Raw genomic sequence first — 24,398 nt, 5'->3', positions numbered from 1 at the left:
GCATGATCTTGGCTCACTGCAAGCTCCACCACCTGGGTTCCAGTGATTCTCCTGCATTAGCCTCGCAAGTAGCTGGGATTACAGGCAACTGCCACCATGCACAGCTAATTTTTGGTAGAGGCGGGATTTCACCATGTCGGCCAGGCTGGTCTCAAATTTCTGACCTCAAATGATCCGCTCACCTTGGCCTCCCAAAGTGCTGGGATTACAGGCGTGAGCCCCCTTGCCTGGCCTTTTTTCATCTTTTTATTTTTTATTTTTTTTGAGACAGAGTTTCACTCTTGTTGCCCAGGCTGGAGTGCAGTGGTGTAATCTCAGCTCACCGCAACCTCCACCTCCCAGGTTTAAGCAATTCTCCTGCCTCAGCCTCTCAAGTAGCTGGGATTACAGGCATGCATCACCACGCCTGGCTAATTTTGTATTTTTAGTGGAGATGGGGTTTCTCCATGTTGGTCAGGCTGGTCTCGAACTCCTGACCTCAGGTGGTCCACCTGCCTTGGCCTCCCAAAGTGCTGGGATTACAGGTGTGAGCCACCGTGCCCGGCCCTTTTCATCCTTTTAATGGGAGAAGGAAGGGATGGTTTGTCATCTTTGAAATCTGGCCCAGTGATATGCTTTTAGGTAAGCTGATAGGACTGATTTGTAGTCTTCTAGTATTAGTAGTTCAGAAGTGCAAATTTCAGTAAACTAACTTTGCCTTACCCAAGCCTATATGACTCCCAGGACCATCCTAGAATTGATATGATCTGTGAAGAAGACTAGAGCAAATATTTGGAATATAGATATTGGAAAAATGGAAAAATAAAAAACAAGGAAGAGGGGAAAGAAGACAGAAAAGGTAAGAAGCAGGGAAAAGGGAGAATTAAGTCTTGTACAAGTTTTATTTCAGCAATAAGAAAGCTGAAGATGTTGTTAGTGTTAAACTTCATGTAATAGAAAGAGTAGAAAAGCATAAATTAAGTAGGTCAGGGTTCTAGCCCTGAAGCAACATTGCATAGTAATAGGGCTTTGCAATCAGTGGGATTGGATGAGAGTCCTAATTTTGTTACCATGAGATTTTGCTAAATTACTTAACTGAGAGTTTCTCCATATGTAAAATTGGGTTAACAGTTTACTTGCCAGATTGTAAGGATTAAATGAGATAATGAATGTAACGCATTGTATCTCAAGTTTTTCTGTTGCAACATGAATAACAACTCAAACGATACAGAAAGGGGATTTTGTTGTTCTGTGATTGAAAAGACTAGGGGCCGGGTGTGGTGGCTCACGCCTGTAATTCCCAGCACTTTGGAAAGCAGAGGTGAGTGGATCACCTGAGGTCAGGGGTTGGAGACCAGCCTGACCAATATGGTGAAATCCCATCTCTACTAAAAGTACAAACATTAGCTGGGTGTGGTGGCATGCGCCAGTAGTCCCAGCTACTTGGGAGGCCAAGACAGGAGAATTGCTTGAACCCGGTAGGTGGAGGTTGCAGTGAGCTGAGATCATGCCACTGTACTCCAGCATGGGTGACAGAGCAAGACTATCTCAAGAAAAAAAAAAAAAAGACTAGGGATGGCGCAGACTTTAAGGTCGTCTTAGGCAACAGCTGTCCCGATGTCATCAGAACCTGGTTTCTCTCCTTTAAGTTCTGCTTTTGGTGGCCTTGGCTCTCCACCCATTAGGTCAAAAGATGTCTGTAATATTTATAGCTCTAAGCTTCCAGGTTCAAGTCCCACAGGAAAAAGGGAGTAACATCCTTAGTAGCACAAATATTAGCTTTACCTAGCTCCGCTTAAATCACTGACTATCAGTGTGGTCAAGGCAGATGAGTGATTGGCTAGGGCCTGGATATATACTTCACCCCCAAAGACGGGTGGAGTCTGCCTCCGCTGAATCACATGTGCTGAGAGTATGGGAAGAGAGGTCCTCCCAAAACAAAAAACAGGTGCTCTTACCATAACTGGGGTGGTGGATGCGGGGCACCCACTTAGTTAAAATGCAGAAAGCCAGGGATGAGTGGGCTTTATCACCAATCAGATTCAGGAAGATTGTCTCTCATCTGGGCTTCTGTCTATGTGCCAACCTCATTCTTTATAAGTTAACCGACAGCTCTGACATCACACCTAATCCAAGAGGAAGGAGGTCCATTTAGAAAATTCCAAGGAAAGACTCTGGCCTGCGTCATGCTAATCAGAAGCATCCCACCAGACTACATGGAATGGGGAAGACGCAATTGTCCAAAGGACTGGTGGGTGCTTCCAGCAGAAGTAACAGGAGTTGGGGGGGTGGGATGCAGGATAGTCAGAAACCACTGGTGTCCACTATACCTGGGTAAATGCCAAGGGCATAATCAGAAACTGAAAATCAGAAAAGGCCGGGCATAGTGGCTCACGCCTGTAATCCCAGCACTTTTGGAGGCTAAAACAGGCAGATCATTTGAGGTCAGGAGTTTGAAACCAGCCTGGCCAACATGGTGAAACCCTGTCTCTACTAAAAATACAAAAATTAGCCTGGCATGGTGGTGGGTGCCTGTAATCCCAGCTACTTGGGAGGCTGAGGCAGGAGAATTGCTTGAACCCGGAAGGCAGAGATTTCAGTAAGCCAAGATCACACCACTGCACTCTAGCATGGGAGACAAAGCGAGACTCCGTCTCAAAAAATAAATAATAATAAATAAATAAATAAATAAAAATAAAAAAAGAAAAAGAAAATCAGAGAAAGTATAAATTTTGACAAATAGAGGAGGGCAAACCAAAAAAAGGGACAAGTGAAGGGATAAACAAATAAATACTATAGGATACTACTCAGCAACAAAAAGGAATGAATTACTGATACATTCAACAACGTGAGTGAATTTCAAAATAATTATGCTGAGTGAAAAAAGTCAGACCAAATAAAGAGCACACACTGTATGGTTACATTGTTATAAAACTATAGGAAATACAAACTATAGTGACGAAAAGCAGATCAGTGGTTGCCTGGGTGTGGAGGAGGGAAGGATTACCAAAGCGCATGACACTTGTGAGGGATGACAAATGTGTTCTCTTTTTTTAATGATTGCGGTGATGGTTTTATGGGTGTACACTTATCAAATCGGACACTTTAAAGATGTGCAGTTTATTGCATGTTAACCATACGGTTAAAAAAAGAAAGAGAATGGGATCCAAAACACTGTGCTGTTTAATGGCTATTTGAAACCACTGTATTATCTGACCTGTCTGTACAAGCCTGAATTTTTCAAAGCACACTGTTAAAAATGTGGGCTTTCTGTAAGTATATCTAATAAAGAAGTCACATCACTTAACCCATAGTTGGTTTCTAGCCTCAGGCTCAAAGAATAGGTTAATATAAGCTGTAAATATACTTTAAAAATACTTTTTTTTCTTTTTCTGAGATGGAGTCTCGCTCTGTCACCAAGCTGGAGTACAGTGGCATGATCTTGGCTCACCACAACCCCTGCCTCTCGGGTTCAAGTGATCCTCCTGCCTCAGCCTCCCAAGTAGCTGGGATTACAGGCACGTGCCACCACACCCATCTAATTTTTGTATTTTTAGTAGAGACGGGGTTTCACCATGTTGGCCAGGAGGGTCTCGATCTCCCAACCTCATGATCCGCCTGCCTCGGCCTCCCAAAGTCTGGAATTACAGGCGTGAACTACTCCGCGCCCAGCTAAAATATTTTTCTTGACATTTTATCTCTGTAGTGCAAGAGTGTAGCAGTGGGCAACAGTGAGTGAGCCATGCCTGAAACCTACTTAACTCTATATAAAATGTTGACCTGGTAAATCCAGGATATCCTGTTAAAGCATACTATAATATGCAATAAATGTCAGTTCCTTTCTCCCTCTACTTTCTCAATGTGGAAATAATCTGAAAAGTTCAAGATGTTGTTCCACCTCATGTGTTTATTTAATGTAAATTTTCCTCTTTTTTATATTCCTAGACTGAACTATCGATCTGTGCAATTAAAGGTGCTTTCCCTCTAGTCGGGGAGAAAATTGCCGTCAGGTAGGATATCCTATTTCTTTGGGCACCCTGATACTCAAAGTCACTAGATAAATCACAATTAAAATTGTTTTCTAGAGCTCATAACAACTACTCATCCTTAAATTCTAGTTTGATTGGAAGGCATCAGAAGTGCTGCTACCTTCTGCAAACGCAAAGACGTTTACAAAGACTACTTGCGTTGTTTACAAGATCATTTTCTTATAGTGTTAAGAAAAGACACTTCGTAATGTAATCTGTTTAAAAAGATTTTTGAAGAATCATGGTGTGTAATGAAAAAATAAAAAAAAGATAAAATAAAATAAAAAGTTATTTTACATGTTGGGATCATTCACATCATTTTAAATGAACCCACCGATAAGGTAGTCGGTGCCTCTCTGTGCATCATGCTTTATTCCTTTACTACTTTCTGCCAGGTGTGATGGAATAAAATATTTCAGGCCTTTTTTATTTCACATAAATGTTCTAAAAAATGTTAGCATGATGCAGTAGAATATAGAATTCAAAGTGGGACAGGTGTAGTGGTTCATGCCTGTAATCCCAGCACTTTGGGAGGTCAAGGTGATAGGATCGCTTGAGGCCCGAAGTTCCAGACTACCCTGAGTAACATGGCAAGACCTGGTCTCTAAAAAGAAAAAAAAAAATTAGCCTGATGCAGTGGCTTGAACCCATAGTCCCAGCTACTCAGGACGTTGAGGCAGGAGGATCACTTGAGCATAGGAGTTCAAGATTACAGTGAGCGATGATTGTGTCACTGCACTCCAGCCTGGGCAACAGAATGAGATTCTATCTCTAAAAAAAAAAAAAAAAAGTGAAAGGAACTTAACCTGGATTTAGATCTTGGCTCCACTATTAATTGTAAGACATTGAGAAAGATAGTTAATCTTCCTGAGCTTCAGTTTCTTCATATGTAAAATGTTCATATCTCACAGGGCCTTTTATGAGGATTCAACACGACACCAAATATAAAAGTGCTCACCAATAATTGGCACTTTACAGGCAGTGAATAAACATTAATGTTCTTCCTTCCACTCCCGCACACCATGACTGCAAAAGTCATGGAAAAAAATACTTTGATGAAAATGCATCTAGGAAGGCAGAGTTTATAATGCTCAAAAGAAGTCATCTGTCTTCTATGGAGATGCACTACAATATTTAGAAAAATGTAAAGCAGAAAAATAAACATTTTTTGCTCAAAGATTTGCAGCCCCATTTAGGCCAAAAAAAAATCAATGTTTATTTCTTAGTATATTATTCATCATAAGTATTATCTAACATTCGGAATATGAAGGGTCAGTAGTAGCTACTGTGAACAAAAATACATGTTGTCTGTGATCTGAAAAGATTCTCCTGTAAGGGGATCAAAGCATATGAACCACAGATTCTTATTTACCTGCTTTCTATACCCTGTATTTACAAGCACAGCTATAAATCTAAATTTATTTTATCAGAGGTACTCAATTTTAGGATTGGAAACTAGAAGTTATCTAACTGTCATATACACTTTTTTTTTTCTTTTTTTGAGAGAGTCTTGATCTGTTGCCAGGCTGGAGTGAAGTGGTGGATCTTGGCTGTCTGCAACCTCCACCTCCTGGGTTCAAGCTATTCTCCTGCCTCAGCCTCGCAAGTAGCTGAGACCATAGGCGTGCGCCACCAAGCCCAGCTAATTTTTGTATTTTTAGTAGAGACAGGGTTTCACCATGTTGGCGAGGCTGGTCTCGAACTCCTGACCTCAAGTGATCCACCCCCACCCCCCGGCTTGGCCTCCCAAAGTGCTGGGATTATAGGCATGAGCCACCGCACCCAGCCTCATATGTACTTTTCAACTACCATTTCCTTCAATAATTCCTTCAAACAATTTATATTTCATGTCTAAAATGAACCAGGCACTGTAAAGAATGGAATCATGCATGACACAGGCAATGTCCCAGTCCTCAAAGGGCTTAGTGTTTATCAGGGGTGAAGAGGGCCTGGCCATAACTTAGAAAAAGCTGAGAGCCTAAGATAAAAGTTTGAATATGCTGCTCAGGATAAGAGGGGGACTTCTAGCTGGGAGAAAGAGTAGTAGGAGTAGGAAATCAAAGTAGGTTATATTGCTTAAGAGACAAGTCAACGGGCACTTACTGGTGCCTAATTAGGAATCTAGCATGGAGTGCTATAGAGAATGCAGCAGTACCTTAAGTGGCAATCCCTGGCCTCAGTGAATGCATAATACGTAGTTTGACCAAATATCCTAACACTAAGCAGAATTTGCAAGGTAGTCAACCTATTTCTGTTCGGTTTATAGCTTTTGACATATTTACTTCAAATGTTAATTGTTTATTAACAGTAATTCAGTTTTAGAAGACAATGAATCTATTATATGTAGCTATAAAAGGCAGGTGCCTCTCTTTTTATAAGTGGTTTGATAAAGAGATAATAATAAAAAAAGAAATCAGAATATCTTGAAATAGCCTCTAGTCCTTTGCAAAATTGTACATGGGGCATGTCATTCCTTATGATTCTTGGCTGCATAGCAATATTTTGAAAACTAAAATTTTAAATTAGTTATTGGTTACTGCCTGGGCCCTAGTTTTTTATTTTTGTTTTTGTTTGTTTGTTTGTTTGATTGGTTTTTTGAGATGGAGTGTTGTCCTTGTTGCCCAGGCTGGAGTGCTATGGTGTGATCTCAGCTCACTGCAACCTCCGCCTCCTGGGTTCAAGCGATTCTCCTGCCTCAGCCTCTCAAGTAGCTGGGATTACAGGCATGCACCACCATGCCTGACTAATTTTGTATTTTTAGTAGAAATGAGGTTTCAACATGTTGGTCAGGCTGGTCTCAAACTATGGACCTCAGGTGATCTACCTGCCTCGGTCTCCCAAAGTGCTGGGATTACAGGCATGAGCCACCACACCCGGCCCCTTGATTTTAAAGTATTAATAGTTTTGGCTGTAGAGTCACATGAAATTTGGGTCTAGCATTTTTGTATAACAAGATTAAGATTAGTGCTGAACTTTTATTAGAAAGGTTAAACACTATATTTCACAATAGAGACAGACTGTAAATTCTGAGCAACTCTATTTTGAAATAGTCTCCAGAATTAAATTTAATTTTGTTTATACTGTAAACCTACTAAATGTGAAGTGTTCTATTTCTTTCCCTAGCATTGGTTTTCCAACTTCTCCTATCTAAAACAATCTTGCTAAGTCTGGCATCCAAGGTTTTTTATTTGCTTACCTGAGAAACACTGCCTTTCTTTTTGTATCTGATTCATGCCTTTTGCTATTTTGCAAACTGAATATCTCAGCTTTTTCCTGCAGGTCACGTACTTCCAACTCAGACTGAGACAAGTCTCTATGGCTCACACAAGTGACACCAAGCTAGCAAAATACAACAGGCTCAAACTATGCTGGAATTGAGCCTGAGGGGGACTGACCAGTTTTATTCAAAACAGAGAATGAATTGGAATGAGAAGAAGCTTTAAGTAGACTTTGAAAAGATGACAAGAATGGAAGAAAAAGTCATTATGTTTTTAAGAACTTTCTACTTTTCTCATATAATACAAAATATTAATTTATCTCTTCTCCTTTTATCTTTTTTTGGTAAACACTTTTAAAATCATACATTAACAACATCATACAAAATTTAGAAATGAAAGAAAATTGCCCGTAACTTTACAACTCCAACACAGTAACTTGTATCATTTTGGAGTATTTCTTTTTAGCCTCTATTTCATATTCATATATGTTTTAATAGTATACAGGTAGATGTGTATTATGTTCTTCATTTATCATTATCATAAATACTTGTTCCTGTTGCTATAGAGTCTGCATGATTATTCTATTTGTTGGCTGTCTAATACTCTGTGACCTGTGTTTTGTGAACCTTCCCTACCTCCCTGCAAAGTCTTTCCCAAAACGTGCCTAGAAGTCACTGGAGTGAAGGGGTGCCACCCACGGTTGGGGTCCTGCCCAGTCAGCTACCATATAGATCATTTAATTTCCCGTCTCCGTTGCTGGATGCCACAGTGTTTGCATGCAAGTGGAGTCTGCTCATGCTGCTTTGAGTGAAGGGTTTCGATTTTTTGTGTTTACACACACTGGATTTATTTCAGATTACTCCATTTATGTGAATAAACAAACATGAAGAAAGAAAATTTTTTCTAAGATTTTTTTTTTTCATATGAAGGATGTCAATTTCTAATGCATTAAGATAAAGTGTTTACCAAAATTGGGGGTGGGGAGGTGTTTATGTGCATTTTTGTGAGAAATCAGATACAAGATGGCTGCCTCTGCCACCATTTCCCTGGATGGGACTTAACTTCCCAGATGGGACTTCCATTTTAGTTTATCTTCCCAAACCACCCACCTTGATTTCACCCACTGCTGCTACAAACTAAAGGATTCCCGCTGACAGTGGGGGAATTGGACTGGAAACTAACAAAGGCCATTGGGGTTCCCAGCAGTAGGTACCTGTTTTTCCTAGACTACCTTTAAATTATACTCATTCATGGAAAGAAAGGTTTTGTCCACATGCTGGGCTTAATATGACTTTTTAAAAAATATTTACTCCTGGGTTCCAAATCTGACTCTGTCACTTATAACCGTGTATTCCTACTTAGCAAGTCACTTAACTTCTTTGATCTCCATTTTCTCATCTGTAGATTGGGATAATACTTTCTACTTTGCAGAGTGGTTGTAAGGAGGCCAGAGGCATGCTTATATAGCTCTCAGCATCACAGCACCATATTGATATTGATAGCAAATATTGTTATTTATTGTTCATATACTGACAGCAGATGTAATTAAAATAGCCTACCTCATCTTCAAAATGGCAGACAGGAAGTACTAAGAGTCAAAATATCAACTCTGTTTTGTTGTTTTGATCAGCAATTTAAAAGAAATTCTTGGCCAGGCGCGGTGACTCACGCCTATAATCCCAGCACTTTGGGAGGCTGAGGTGGGCGGATCACCTGAGGTCAGGAGTTCAAAACCAGCCTGGCCACCATGGTGAAACACCATCTCTACTAAAACCACAAAAAAAAAAAATTAGCTGGACATGGTGGTGCATGCCTGTAATCCCAGCTATTTGGGAGGCTGAGGCAGGAGAATCCCTTGAACCGGGGAAGCGGAGGTTGCAGTGAACTGAGATTTCACCGTTGCACTCCAGCCTGGGCAACAAGAGCGAGACTCCATCTCAAAAAAAAAGAAAAGAAAAAGAAAGAAGGAAAGAAGAAAAGAGAAATTCTTGAACTTAAAAAAAAAATTTCAGGCTATGAAAAGATATTTTATTGAATTAAATATGAACATGTATGACTTTTCTATACTTGAAAATTAAAAAACCTTTAAATTAGCTTCCTCTACCTTTTTAGAGGAATGGGTCTATTTCAACATATGGCCCCAAGAACTCACCAAACTCTAGTATAAAGTATTATATGCAGAGTTCAGACAATGGCAAAGTGACACACCAGGAAAAGCCAGAGTTTGGGTTTTGAGAATAGAGACACACCCAGGTAAAAGGCTGGTGTTGGTTATTTCAGATGCTTAAATCTGCGATTGGATTTGTAACTGGGACATCTGTCATTAAAGAAGAAAAACAAGCAGGAACAAGATGGGGTAGGTGGCAGATGGATTTTCCAAGCAGCTGGCAGTTGGCACAGGTTTGGACAGGTAGGAAGTCAAGGTTAAGAAAATCTGATAGTCATACATTTGGAAAAAAAGACTTCACTTTCACATAATTTTTTTGTTTGGTTGGTTGTTTTTTTGTTTTGGTTTGGTTTGGTTTGATTTAGTCTGGTTCCAAATAACTTTCTCATGTCACTACAGGATGCCTCAGTGAGGAAATGTATGGCTACATGTATAGTAGTACATATAGTACATGTCTCTTATGCCTTAGGCATAAAAGAACTGGATTCAAATTCCAGTCCTAAAACTTACTAGCTGTGTCACCTTAGGCAAATGTTTTATGTTCCAGGGGCTCTGCTTATTCACTATAAAATAAAGTCACTATTTATTTATTGAGACAGGGTCTCCATCTGTCTCCCAGGCTGAGTGCAATGGCATGATAATAGTTCGCTGCAGCCTCTACCTCCCAGGCTCAAGGGATCCTCTTAACCTCTCAGGTAGCTGGTACAACAGCTGCATGCCATCAAGCCCAGCTAATTTTTGTATTTTTTGTAGAGATGGGGTCTCACTGTGTTGCCCAGGCTGGTCTCAAACTCCTGGACTCAAGCAATACTCCAGGCTTGGCATCCCAAAGTGCTGCAATTATAGGTGTGAGTCATTGTCCCCCGCCTAAAGTGGATGTTTTAAATGAGCAATTCTTAACCCTGTTTATTGGTGGGGGAGGGTCATTCACCTCTTTTGACCTGATCAAAGATAAGAATAACTTTCTCACAAAAATACACATAAACATTCCCCCTAATTCTGGCACATACTTTATCTTATTGTATTTGAAATTGACTTCTTCACATAGAAAAAAAAATTCTATAAAAAATTTTCTTCTCTCATTCTTGTTTATTCACGTAAATGGAGTAATCTAAAATAAATTCAGTGAGCAAATACAAAAGAAAAAAATTAAAATTCTTCCCCCAAAGCAAATTTCAACATGAAGGCTGCCATTACTAGACTTGAGAAGAAATTACAGCATAGTCTTACATGGTAATATGCTGGTCATTTGTGATAAGTCTATCAATTTTGATAGCAACAAATGTAAGAAAGCCCAGATTAACAAAAGTATGTTGTCGCAAATGAATAGGTTTAAGTACAGACGCACTGGATTTCTCTAGGACCTGTCAAACTAATGCAGTTGCATCATTTCCTCACGTCTACAAAGTTGGTCATCTTTGCAAAGTCTGCATCATCTATGTTGTATATGTCAGCAAGGAAATGGTTAACATCACCATTCCAATTTTAAGGTCAAACTAGTTTAACCTTTAGAAGTATTCTGCAGTGTTTCCGGAAGTCTGTAGATTTCTACCTTGTGAGAAATCGACATGTTTCATCACTCTTAAACAGAGTCAGGAGAATATCCTCTGGCGTGGAAAAGTTGTTCATATTTGTCTGTTCCCAATCTCCTCTCCCACAGTGGCAGCTTAGCCAAAAGAACTCATGGAATTTTTTTTTTTTTCTGGTCATTTTCCAAAATGGCAACCTCAGGATCTTATGCTGAACAAAAACATTGCCTTATTCATGTATTCTGCTTTTATTTCTTGACAAAAATCTCTGTAATCGCCAATGAGTGAAAGCCCAGGATCTGGAGAAATTGATGACTTCTGCAGCTATAGGTAAAACGTCTTTCAGGACTATTGACAGGGACTTTATAGACTATGCAAGATGATATAGAAAGCTGTGACACATAGTGACGTGTTGAGCTTCTTTCTTCATCAAAGGAGAAAAACCAGATGCATTGCCAAACATTGCATGTGTACTATAGTCTCAAGGTTCTGTTTGCAATTAGAGTTTTTACTTGAAGAAGTAACTCTCTACCATTTCAAGTAATTCAGAACCTTTGAGGTTTCCAAAAGGGAATCACAAAATTTCTTTTTAAAATTTTCAACCCATATATGACAGATAAGCATTAGAAAATGACTGAACTGAGATATGGCACTTTTTTGCCAACCAGAAATGGCATGATTGCAAGTTACTCCATGTTCTAATTCAGAATAATAGATGAAATGTCAGTAAATTCAGAAAAGAGTATTTTATATGGCAAAGGCGCTAATTCCCTATTATTCCTTTATTCCAAGTCATAATTTGACTTGATCATTTAAAAAGTATGAGGCTTACATTACATGTGGCTTCCTGTGCCTAGCAATGCAATTAGCCTTGTCAGATGTTTCAGGATGGGAAGTGTTAGGGCAAATACAAGCTTTTGGAAAATTCCAGCCTTTTCAGATTGAATCTTCTTCCCAAAACAATAAACAAATAACAATAGCAACAACAAAACCACCACACTGTCTCATGAATTTTTAGGATAATGTAACATAAAAGTGTGGTTTTTGTTTTTGTTTTTGTTTTTTCAGTTCTTCCTCTGCTATCTGCCATGAACCAGAATCAAGATGCTCAGTAAGCAATCTGGCTTTCACATTCATTATATTCTAGCAAAGCATATCAAACCAAGGGATACCTAAGTTTAGAAGCACTTTTTGCTTTTTCAATTTTAGCTACATGCGACGTAAGTAGGTATCTGTAAACATAGTGCCACATATAATTTTAATTCTTACCAAGAAAGTACTATTGAACTATCATAATATATAGTTATTTATTCTGTGTAATAACTGCCCATACCGCCCCCCCACTTTTTTTTTTTTTGAGTCTCCCTCTGTTGCCCAGGCTGGAGTGAAATGGCGCGATCTCGGCTCACTGCAAACTCCGCCTCTTGAGTTCAAGCGATTCTCCTGCCTCAGTCTCCTGAGTAGCTGAGCATGTCAAACATGCTCTTGGGGCCAGATGAGGAGGCTTACACTTATAATTCAGAACTTTGGGAGGCTGAGGTGATAGGATCACTTGAGCTCAGAAATACAAGGCTACAGTGAGCTATGATGGAGGCACTGCACTCCAGCCTGGGCACTAGAGCAGGACCCTATCTCAAAACAAAAACAAAACCAAACACAGACTAAAAACAGGCTCTTGGAGTTTCAGCAGTATGAGACAATTTTTCTGAAAACTGGTCATACACCCGCCACCACACCTAGCTAATTTTTTTTTTTTTTTTTTCAGTAGAGATGGGGTTTCACCATATTGGTCAGGCTGGTCTCAAACTCCTGACCTCAAATATTGCATTCTCCTCGACCTCCTGAAGTGTTGGGATTACAGGTGTGAGTCACCGCACCCAGCCTGTAAATGTATCTTATTAAGTAAATTTGTTACATAAAAATATTTTCTTGGTCGGGCATGGTCCAAATCAGCTGGGCATGGTTGCGCATTCCTGTAGTCCCACCCAGTCGGGAGGCTGAGGTAGGCGAATCTCTTGAACCAGGGAGATGGAGGTTGTGGTGAGCCAAGATTGCGCCATTGCACTCCAGCCTGGGCAACAAAAGTGAAACTCCATCTCAAAAATAAAAAAGAAAAAGAAATTCTTGATATAAGCAATTTTCAGAGATACAGGTTTGACTGTACTGTGTTGACTCATTCAAGTAAATATTTATTGAACACTTACCATGTGCTATCTGCACTAGAACAGTGAAGAAACATGGAAACATGCTTAAGATACGAAGTTAAGATTTCTGTCTATCTATATAACATATATGTAACTATGGAAAAAGAATTGCTTGCAACAAAAACTTGGAAGGAAATATAACAAGATGGTTTTTTTTTTTTTAATTGAGATGGAGTTTCTCTCTTATTCCCCAGGCTGGAGTACAGTGGTGCAATCTCGGCTCACTGTAACCTCCGCCTCCTGAGTTCAAGTGGATTCTTCTGCCTCAGCCTCCCGAGTAGCTGGAATTATAGGCGCCTGCTACTACACCTAACTAATTTTTGTATTTTTCATAGAGACGGGGTTTCACCATGTTAGCCAGGCTGGTCTGGAACTCCTGACCTCAGGTGATCCACCTGCCTCAGCCTCCCAAAGTGCTGGGATTACAGGCATGAGCCACCATGCCTGGCCAGACAAGATGCTTTTAATGGTTGTGTTAGGATGGCAAAATCAAAAGATATTGCTACTTTTTCTCTAATTTCCTAATTTAACATAATGCTATTGTATTATTTTTAGAATAAAAATGAATTGCATATCAAAATTAAACAGAATATTGGAAAAAATGAAGCAAGCCAACCTCAAAAACATTGTGTGCCACTTAGATATGAGAGCAGATACTATCAGAATACAGTTCTGTTAGCTATAATTAATTGGGCTAGCTGTATGATATATATTGTCTCATTTAATCTTTGTAACAACCTGTGAGACAGTTACTATTATTGCCTTAATTTTCTAGATAAGAAATTTAAGGCTCAGAAAGGATAAGCAGTTTGCCCAATGTCACATAACTAGAGACTGAGCCAAAATTTGAACCTAGGTCTCCTTGACTCCAAACTCTGTGTTTTTAATTTCTAGACCAATATGAAGGAATCAGAGATGTAGGTGAGCAAATAAGTATAAGCAAAGGAAGCAGGATTCTTAGCTGAAGGGTAAATATGGACTATTGGGGTGGGGTGGGATTAATTTAAAGAGAAATCAATAAAAGTATCTTTGGAGAAGGTACCATGTTTCAAACAAATATAGTTCTCTTTGCTCTAAGTCTATGTTCCCAGAGTCTTGTGATCTGTGACTTAACGCTCCATTGTGGGTGTTTATCACTAATGGAGTCTCAGTTCAAAATCCAGGTTCTTAAAACTTTCCAGTATAAACTAATGAATCTTTTTCATGTCAAACAGCCTCTTGGGGACAGGTGAGGAGGCTCACACTTGTAATCTCAGAACTCTGGGAGGCCGAGGTGAGAGGATCACTTGAGCTCAGAAATTTAAGGCTGCAGTGAGCTATGATAGAGGCACTGCACTCCAGCCTGGGCAATAGAGCAGGACCCTGTCTCAAAACAAAACAAACAAAAAACCCCCCAAAACCCAAAAAACAAGCTCTTGGGGTTTGAGCAGTATGAGATTATTTTTCTGAAACCTGATCATACCACCTCCTTTTCTGGTTTTCTTTTCCCCCCTTTCATTATTATTATTACTCTCTAGAGACAGGGTCTCACTATGTTGCCCAGGCTGGTCTCGAACTCCTGGGCTCAAGTGATCCTCCAGTCTCAGCCTCCCAAAATGCTGGGATTACAGGCATAAGCCACCATGCCCAGCCCCACCTCCTTTCTCAGTTCCTTGTTTTATTCACCTTGAAATCCTGCCAGCCCAGCACAGTGGATGGCAGTTAGCGGGCACCCAGTAGATGTCAGCTGAATGATGAAAACAACAAATGAGGTTCTGAAAGACTCACCGAGTCTAAACACCCAGCAGACTGTTGAAAGTGGCCTGCAGGAGAATATTAGACAAAGCCAATCAGCTACTTCCTCTACCCATATCCCATCAGCACCGTAGAATTCGACAATGCACAAAACCATCTTGCAATTCCTGCATGGCAAACCTTTGCTTCGACAAACACACACCTGAATTGTGCAGGCCTTTAGTGGTGTTGGTTCATGCACATCTTTAGGAACCCTGTGCCTCTTTTTGGTTTTGCAACCGTCTTAGGCCATCATTTTCTTATCTTTAGAAAGCATATTTTTTCTGTTGCTCTTAACTGCACTAAATTTTGTTCATTTGATTTCCGACAATTTTGATAATATGCTGCGGTCAATGTGTGCTTTTTCTATTAATCCCTTTCAAAATGAAAAAGAGAAGGGTTGAATTTGTCTTGGGAATAAATTCCAGTAATTCCTTTTTCTTTACAAATTGTCTCTATAAAAATATAAAACCAATCTTGGCTGACAGAGAATGCAGAGTTATTTATGTGTTAAATGATATAAAAATCTCCCGATGAGCTCAACTTGAGTGTCTGAAAGAGCCAGGAACCCATGATCCAATTCCCATTTGGGAGCCAATCTTATATTAAAACATGGCAAGTATTATCTAAGAAATTTCACTGCAGTGCAGTTGGGAACTCTCTCTCTGAAATTTACTGCAGTGTGCTGGGCCACAATTTGAACTTGAAAATTTGAGATATGCTTTATCCAGACTGATATTCTGATGAAAATTTAAAATAAAATTGCTTACATCTTAGATTTAATTGTGTATTAAAACTGCATTTAAAAATGCTGGGCTGGGCACAGTGGTTCTCACCCGTAATCCCAGCACTTTGGGAGGCTGAGGCCGGCAGATCACTTGAGGTCGAAGACAAGCCTGGCCAACATGGTGAAACTGTTACCAGTAGAAGATGGCCAGGTTCTTGGCATCTTGAACAAAGAATTGGACAAAACACACAAACAAAGCAAGGAAGGAATGAAGGGTTTTATTGAAAATGAAAGTACATTCTGCAGTGTGGGAGCAGGCCTGAGCATAGGGGCTCAGAGGCCCTGTTACAGAGTCCTTGTGAGTTTAAATACCCTCTACTTGGGGTACGCCCTATGTGAATGAAGAGGATGAAGTAAAGACATTTACTCGGTGTATGGTCTATGGAGAGGACATTTCCTCTCATAGCTGAAGTATGAATCGCCCTTACGTTCCCTGCCTCCAGATCCTATTTTCTTGCCTCAAAACCCTGTGTCTACTAAAAAAAATACAAGAATTATTCGGGTATGGTGGTGCACATCTATAATCCCAGCTATTTGGGAGGCTGCAGCAGGAGAATCGCTTGAACCCTAGAGACAGTGGTTGCAGTGAGCCAGGACTGCACCGCTGCACTCCAGCCTGGGTGCTCTGTCGCCCAGGCTGGAGTGCAGCGGTGCAATCTCCACTCACTGCAAGCTCGGCCTCCCGGGTTTACGCCATTCTCCTGCTTCAGCCTCCCGTGTAGCTGGGACTACAGGCGCCCGCCACCACGCCCAGCTAATTTTTGTATTTTTAGTAGAGATGGGGTTTCACCGTGTTAGCCAGGATGGTCTCAATCTCCTGACCTCATGATCTGCCCGTCTCGGCCTCCCAAAGTACTGGGATTACAGGCGTGAGCCACCGCGCCCGGAAAAAATTTTCTTTTAATTAAAAAAAATACATAAAAATACTCTATCATTTATGTCCTACTCATTTGCATCAAATAATCAAAGGGTAGTGGACTCTGTAGGTTTCATAATGACTACCAAATATAATGTGTGACTTGAGGCCAGGAGTTCAAGACCAGCCTGGCCAACATGGTGAAACCCCATCTCTACTAAAAATACACACACACAAAATTAGCTGGGTGTGGTGGCATGTGCCTGTGGTCCCAGCTACTTGGGAGGCCGAGGCAGGAGAATCACTTGAATCTGGGAGGTGGAGGTTGCAACGAGCCGAGATCACACCACTGCATTCCAGCCTGGGCAACAGAGCAAGACTCAAAACAAACAAAAACACCAAATGTAATGTGTGAGATAGGTCATCAACACCTACTGTAATTTGTTTTTAATTCAATTCAAATCATTTTGTATAAATATACTTATGTACTGATAAGCATACATACATATATTTCTCCTCTTCTTTCTTGAAATTGTTTTAAGAGATAATACTCCACATGATAAGATATTAAAATACAGCATAGTGGGGAAGCCAGACTGCCTGGGTTCAATCCAGGCTCCAATATTTACTAACTGTTTGATAAGTACTCTAAGCCTCAGCTTTTTTCATCTATAGAACCCAAGATTGTTGTGAAGATTAAATGAGATAACTCGTGTAAATCACATGGCACAGAGCCTGGCAAACTGTTTTATTAGTCATTATAAGAAGAAAAGTCAGGATCCGGGAAAAAGAAAAACACAACCATTATAACCATATGGATAAACATGTGGCTTAAATTGTTCAAATTAAATAGTTCAATTGACTTTGAGTTTCCTAGTACCAGAACAGCAAGGAGAAGCACAATCCATTATACGAATCTTGGGTTCAGAAGGGAGTAAAAGCAAACCAGTTCAGAAGTGAAATTTTTGCTAGTACTGAATTCTGAAGGGAACTCATATAGGGCATAGTGAATAAGGTATTCAACAAGGTTTTCAGTAACATTTTACAGAAAATATTTTAATGAATCTAATATGGCTATGACAGCAACCTTTGGGAAAAACTTAAAGTATACTATTAAAATGTAGCTCAATAAAATGTTCTATAATTGGCTAAGTAAATATGGTCCCAATTTACAGTATTATAGAAATCAAAAAATAGTTGCTGAACATTTGTTTTGTGCAAGGTGCTGTCATAGGTGCTGTACAGAAAACATAGATGAATTAGACTTAATGATTGCCCCCAAGAACTTATGAATTAGTAAGGTATGGAAACAGAGATAAGAAGGTAACAAGGATTATGACCGGGCATGGTGGCTCATGCCTGTAATTCCAGCACTTTAGGAGGCCGAGGTGGGCGGATCATGAGGTAAGGAGTTCAAAACCAGCCTGACCAACATGGTGAAACCCCTGTCTCTACTAAAAATACAAAAATTAGCTGGGCGTGATGGGGAGCGCCTGTAGTCCCAGCTACTCAGGAGGATGAGGCAGGAGAATCACTTGAATCTGGGAGGTGGAGTTCGCAGTGAGCCGAGATGGTGCCACTGCACTCCAGCCTGGGAAACAGAGGGAAAAAAAAAAAAGAAAGAAAATAACAAGGATTATGATCAAGGCAAACGAATATTAACCTCAAAGGAAGATATGAAATACTCTGGAGGTTCCAAGGAATGAAAAGCAGGATTTCTCAAACACATCAAACGCAACCCCACCTCATGGCTTTTGCACATGTTGTTCCCTGTGCTTAGGATGTGCCTCTCTCCATACATGCACATATAACTCCTCCTCTCCCTTTAGCTCTCAGCTTACTTTACTTCCCTGTAGAGGTCTTTCCTGACCATCTGCCACAGCTGACACGCCCCTATATAGTTCTCTGTCTCAGCACCTTGTTTGTTTCATCATAGCATTCATTACAATTTACAATTATTTCATTTATTTGTTGATCCACTTGCTTTTTATGTCTCCCCGTGTAAGAAACTTCATGAAGACAGGACACTATGCCTGTCTTGTCTACCATTTTATCCTTGATGCCTGGAACAGTGCCTGACATATAGTAGGCATTCAATACCTATTTGTTGGATGAACCAACCAACAAACAAAAGATCACATTGGTTGGTAGGATCAGGACAGGTTTGATGAGAGGAAGAAATCCTTAGAAACTGGGTAGGTTGTATGTAGAGGTAGGGAGAGGAGAGATGTTCCAAATGGAAGGAAAAGCACACGCAAATGTTTGGAGCCCAGGAAATGCAAAGCATTTTCTGAGAGCAACAAACACGATATATATTTTAACTGAAGATGCACACTTTACCCTTCTGCTCCCCCCTTCCATTTTAACATTTTCAAATTTGTGTAATTGGTACATGTCTTATAACCAACATCTGAATGTACTATGGCTGTGTCATTTTTTCTTTGAAATGTTCATTAATTCATGGTGTGCCTTATAATCATCAGTTGCATTTTAGAAATAGGAACATAATTTAGTTTTACTGGGACATAGACTATGTCTATGGGAGCTGATGAAACTAGTACTGAAAAGCTCTGTTGTAAAAGTTATGCTGTAGACATATAACATGGCCAGAGAAGTAAGTTTATACTAAATTTTTCTTTCTTTCTTTTTTTTTAGATGGAGTTTTGCTCTTGTCACCCAGGCTGGAGTATAATGGCACGATCTCAGCTCACTGCAACATCCGCCTCCTGGGTTCAAGCAATTCTCTTACCTCAGCCTCCCTAGTAACTGGGATTATAGGCGTCCGCCATCACGCCCAGCTAATTATTGTATTTTTAGTAGAGACAGGGTTTGCCATGCTGGCCAGGCTGGTCTTGAACTCCTGACCTTAGGTGATCTGTCTGCCTCAGCCTCCCAAAGTTGTGGGATTACAGGCATGAGCCACTATGCCTGGCCAGTTTATACTAAAGTTATCAGCAAGGAAAAGGAGTTTCTACTGAAACTGTAATGCTATATTGTGTCCCAAAAGAGCTGTAAATCTTTCTCTAGAGAGATATATTTTCTTTGCCATTTGTATTTTTAAATTTAACCTCAGGACAAAAATGTCTGTGTAGACGGTACAGAAGATACATTTTTCCCTACTGGACTATGAGCTGTTTGAGGGCAAGAACTGTATCTCTAGCAGCTATCACAATACTTGGTATGCAGTAGTGGCTTTATTCATGTTTATGGAACGCTAAATTCCTTAAGTAATTACTGAATGAGTGATAAATGCTATTTTAAGATCTTTGTGACTGGGCACGGTGGCTCATGCCTGTAATCCCAGCACTTTGGGAGGCCGAGGCGGGTGGATCACCTGAGGTCAGGAGTTCGAGACCAGCCTGGCCAATATGGTGAAAATTTGTCTCTACTAAAAATACAAAAAATGATTAGTTGGGCATGGTGGCGGGTGCCGGTAATCCCAGCTACTCAGGAGGCTAAGACAGAAGAATCTCTTGAACCCAGGAGATGGAGGTTGCAGTGAGCCGAGATTGTGTCATTGCACTCCAGCCTGGGTGACAGAATAAGACTCCATCTCAAAAGAAAAAAAGATGATCTTTATGAGAAAAAAATTATTAGGATAAAGGAGATGAAGATAATGGTAAGAATTTTTGAAGCCAAATAGAATTAATCTAGGAAACAGCCTTGGAGGGGGGAAGTATTTAGTGCCTGTTTGGAAGCAAGAGAGAGAGGTGGGTTAGCAGAAAGGAGGAATCAGCACCCTGCTAGGGAAAACAGGACATTTAAGACCTGCTCAGCTTTATGGAGAAAATAGTGAAATGTGCATAGGAGCCAGGAGTATGCCAGGGAGAATGAAATGCATCAAGTGAAGGCAGCGACAGGAGGAAGAGGTTAGCCGTGGACCACAGACAGCCTGAATCTGTCATGACCCACTTTTACTGAAAGCCAGTTATGAGCCAGAAAATATGCGTAAATGTTTACATGTGAATATTGACTGAAGTCATCCAGAATGTAGGCAGGATCCTGCTCACACTTGTCACCAGCAATCTCTATGATGCTAAACACAAGGGTTATTTTCAGTCCTCCCTATCCCTGACCTTTCAGCAGCATCTGAATCTGTTGACCTCTCTTTACTTTTTCTAAAAATTGTGATAAAACTACTTTTAAGAGTACAGTTTAATGACATTAAGTGCCTTCACATTGCTGTGTGATCACCACCATCCATAAAACTCCTCTTTCTTTCTTTCTTTCTTTCCTTCCTTCCTTCCTTCCTTCCTTCCTTCCTTTCTTTCTTTCTCTCTCTCTTTCTTTCTGTTTCTTTCTTTCCTTCCTTCCTTCCTTTCTTTCTTTCTTGCTTGCTTGCTTGCTTTCTTTCTCTCTCTCTCTCCCCCTCCCTCCCTCCCTCCCTCTCTCTCTCTCTCTCTCCCCCACTCCATCCCTCCCTCCCTCCGCCCCCTCTCTCTTTCTCTCTCCCGCTCCATCCCTCCCTCCCTCCCTCCCTCTCTCTCTCTCTCTCTCTCCCCCACTCCATCCCTCCCTCCCTCCGCCCCCTCTCTCTTTCTCTCTCCCGCTCCATCCCTCCTCCCTCCCTCCCTCCCTCTCTCTCTCTCTCTCTCTCTCACTCCCGCTCCATCCCTCCCTCCCTCCCTCCCTCCCTCCTTCACTCGCTCCCTCCCTTCCTTCCTTCCTTTCTTTTTTTTGAGAAAGGGTGTTACTTTGCCCCGCAGGTTGGAGTGCAGTGGCATAATTGTAATTCACTGAAGCCTTGAGCTCCTGGGATCATACGATCCTCCTGCTGCAGCCTCCCAAGTAGCTGGGACTACAGGCACATGCCCCCATGCCTGGCCAGTTTTGGGGACATTTTTATGGGGAGGGCAGGATTTAGTAGAGATGAGGTCTTGCTCTATTGCCCAGGTTGATCTCGAACTCCTGAGCCAAGCAGTCCTTTCACCTTTCCCTCCCAAAGTGCTGGGATTAGGGAACCACAGTGCCTGGCTCACAGAGCTCTTTCCGTCGTGCAAGACTGAAACTCTATACCCATTGCACAATAACTCCTGTTTACCACCTTCTCACAGCCTCTGGCAACCACCCTCTACTTTCTGTCTCCGTGAGTTAGACTACTCTAGTCACCTTATTTTTTTATTTTTGAGATGGAGTTTTGCTCTTATTGCCCAGGCTGGAGTACAATGGAGCCATCTCGGCTCACTGAAACTTCCGCCTCCTGGGTTCAAGCGATTCTCCTGCCTCAGCCTCCCGAGTAGCTGGGATTACAGGCGCCCACCACCATGCCAGGCTAATTTTTATATTTTCAGTAGAGACAGGGTTTCACCATGTTGGCCAGGCTGCTCTCGAACTCCTGACCTCAGGTGATGCACCTCCCTCAGCCTCCCAAACTGCTGGGATTACAGGCATGAGACACTGCACCTGGCCTACTCTAGGTACTTTATATAAGTGGAACCATAGAGTATTTGTCACTTTTGTGACTGACTTATTTCACTTAGCATAATTTCTTCAAGCTTGTCTCATGTTGTAGCATGTGTCAGAATGTCCTTCCTTTTTAAGGCTAAATAATATTGTATTGTGACCAGGCATGGTGGCTTACGCCTGTATCCCCGCACTTTGGGAGGCCGAGGCAGGTGAATCACCTGAGGTGAGTAGTTCCAGACCATCCTGGCTAATATGGCGAAACCCCGTCTCTACTACAAATACAATAGTTAGCTGGGCATGTTGGTGGGGGCCTGTAATCCCAGCTACTCTGGAGGCTGAGGCAGGAGAAATCACTTGAACCCAGGAGGTGGAGGTTGCAGTGAACCGAGATTGCGCCACTGCACTCCAGCCTGGGCAACGAGAGCAAAACTCTATCTCAAAAACAAAACAAAACAAGAAAAAATAATATTGCATTGTGTATATAGGCAGCATTTTGCTTATGCCTCTTTACTATTTGAGACCTCTTTTCCCTTGGCTTCCACAACACCACATTTTTCTGATTTTCCTCCTACCCTCCTCCTAACATCTATTTTTCTGCTTCCTTTCAGGCTCAGCCCTCACCACTTTAACCTTAGAGTTTCCTAAATCTTAGTCCCAGCTCCCAGCTATCCTTTCACCCTAGATAATTTCGCTCAAGATCATGGCTTCCCTTCCTGTTTGTTTGCCAGTGTCTCCATGTGTGCAGCTCCAGGGGGTTGGGGGGTGGGGTGTGCAGAGAGCAGTGAGGAAGGAAGGGGACATCTGCCTCCCCAGTCAGCTCAGCCGAGTCAGCGCTGATGAACAAAGGGGCAGCAAATGTCTCAGCCAGATTGCTCTCACATCTGGATCAGGAGCTTAAGTGTGATTTGAAAGGCGTGAGGCCAAAATGATGCTGGAGGAAGCTGACTCGTGCTGTGATTTCACAGAAAAGAATGCAGTAAGAATAAGATCATGGGAGACGACTGTGATGGCAGTACAGCCACAAGATGACTGGTCTCCAGGCTGACTCTGACAACAGGAATGGATGTGAAGGAAAAACATGTTTATAAGAAAAAATGGACATAAATCGGTGGTTGAACATGTGGGAATGAAAGAAGTGATAAACAGTGAAGTTAATGCTTTCTCTAAGGTTTTTGCCTATAAATGCAACATGGAATCTTTTTGACCATGCTTGAGGTCAAAAGGGTTTCTCTTTTGAAAATTAAACAAAAGACCCAGTTAGACCATTAAGATGCTTTCCTATCCATTCCTCCTTTCCCTTTTTTACTTCATTCTGTAGTTCTAGAATCTGCAAAATTGACAGAAGGATGGATAAGACAGGCTGATAATTGCGTCCTCAGTTGTATATGCTTTCCTCTAATGTTTTTCTTTAATACTGGCATTTTTTGGTTAACAGCCTCACCCTTACTCTGCCTCTCCCACCCTTCAAGGGCCATAACAGCCTTGTAATATCCCTCCATAATTATCATTGACAGGTTTCTTGGCCTTAAAAAACCTGAGACAAGAACATCTGTTTTCCTTTGGACTGAGTTTTGAAAATACAAATGATCCAGGCAGGCATAGTGGCTCACGCCTGTAATCCCAACACTTTGGGAGGTCAAGGCGGGAGGATCACTTGAGGTCAGGTTGGTGGTGTGTGCCTGTGGTCCCAGATACTTGGGAGGCTGAGGAGGGCAAACTGCTTGAGCCTAGGCCTGGTTGACAGAGACCCTATCTCAAAAAAAAAAAAAAGTGAAATTAAAGAGTAATTTTTAGCCAGCAGCCTTTGGAACCAAAGTATTTGACTTTATTCTTTTGTGGGTCTCTTCTCTTTCCTTTCTAGATGAGGAGATCTTGATCAATACAGTGGGATGACATTAGGAGAAGGAAAAATGACTTCAGGAGTCATAAGTATGAAAACTGGCTTCAGATTGAGAATAAACCGACTATTAAAATTGTAAAAGAGCAGAAGTGTTTTGGATAGTCTCAACAAAAATACAAAAATTAGCTGGGCCTGGTGGCACACACCTGTAATCCCAGCCTGAGGCAGAAGAATCGCTTGAACCCAGGAGGTGGAGGTTGCAGTAAGCCAAGATTGTGCCACTGCACTCCAGCCTGGACGACAGAGCAAGACTCCGTCTCAAAAATAAATAAACAAATAAAAAATAAAGGATACTATGCAATGTGATATGTATAATACATAATCTTGTCCTATAAATATAATATAACAAATGTAAAATAACCAATGGTGTTAGGCTGTTTGTTTTTTACTTTATTCCTTTTTCTTGTGACACCTTTTCTAGTTTGCCTTGGAGCACTATTGGAGACGATCTGGGTGCCCCAAGAACCGAGGTAATTTGTTAGCCAAATAAGAGCTGAATACACAGCCAAAGCCAGACCAATCAGATGCTTGTCTCCAGGAGTTTGAATCTC

The 24,398-nt window shown here is 41.1% G+C and overlaps 1 long non-coding RNA gene across 1 annotated transcript; it reads left to right on the top strand.

Annotated features, from left to right (window-relative positions):
• The first annotated feature begins 459 nt into the window (after positions 1-459).
• On the top strand, positions 460-23,970 carry LOC117090986. Its single transcript, XR_004440191.1, has 4 exons — positions 460-621; positions 708-838; positions 3,925-3,989; positions 23,809-23,970. It is a non-coding gene; the product is annotated as an uncharacterized LOC117090986 (long non-coding RNA).
• The last annotated feature ends 428 nt before the right edge of the window (positions 23,971-24,398 follow it).

This window comes from Trachypithecus francoisi, unplaced genomic scaffold (assembly GCF_009764315.1).
Source record: "Trachypithecus francoisi isolate TF-2019V2 unplaced genomic scaffold, Tfra_2.0 Lachesis_group11, whole genome shotgun sequence".
In the NCBI taxonomy this organism is placed as follows: Eukaryota; Metazoa; Chordata; class Mammalia; order Primates; family Cercopithecidae; genus Trachypithecus; species Trachypithecus francoisi.
The sequence above is the reverse complement of the archived record's forward strand: the minus strand, read 5'-3'. Positions and strand labels throughout refer to the sequence as shown.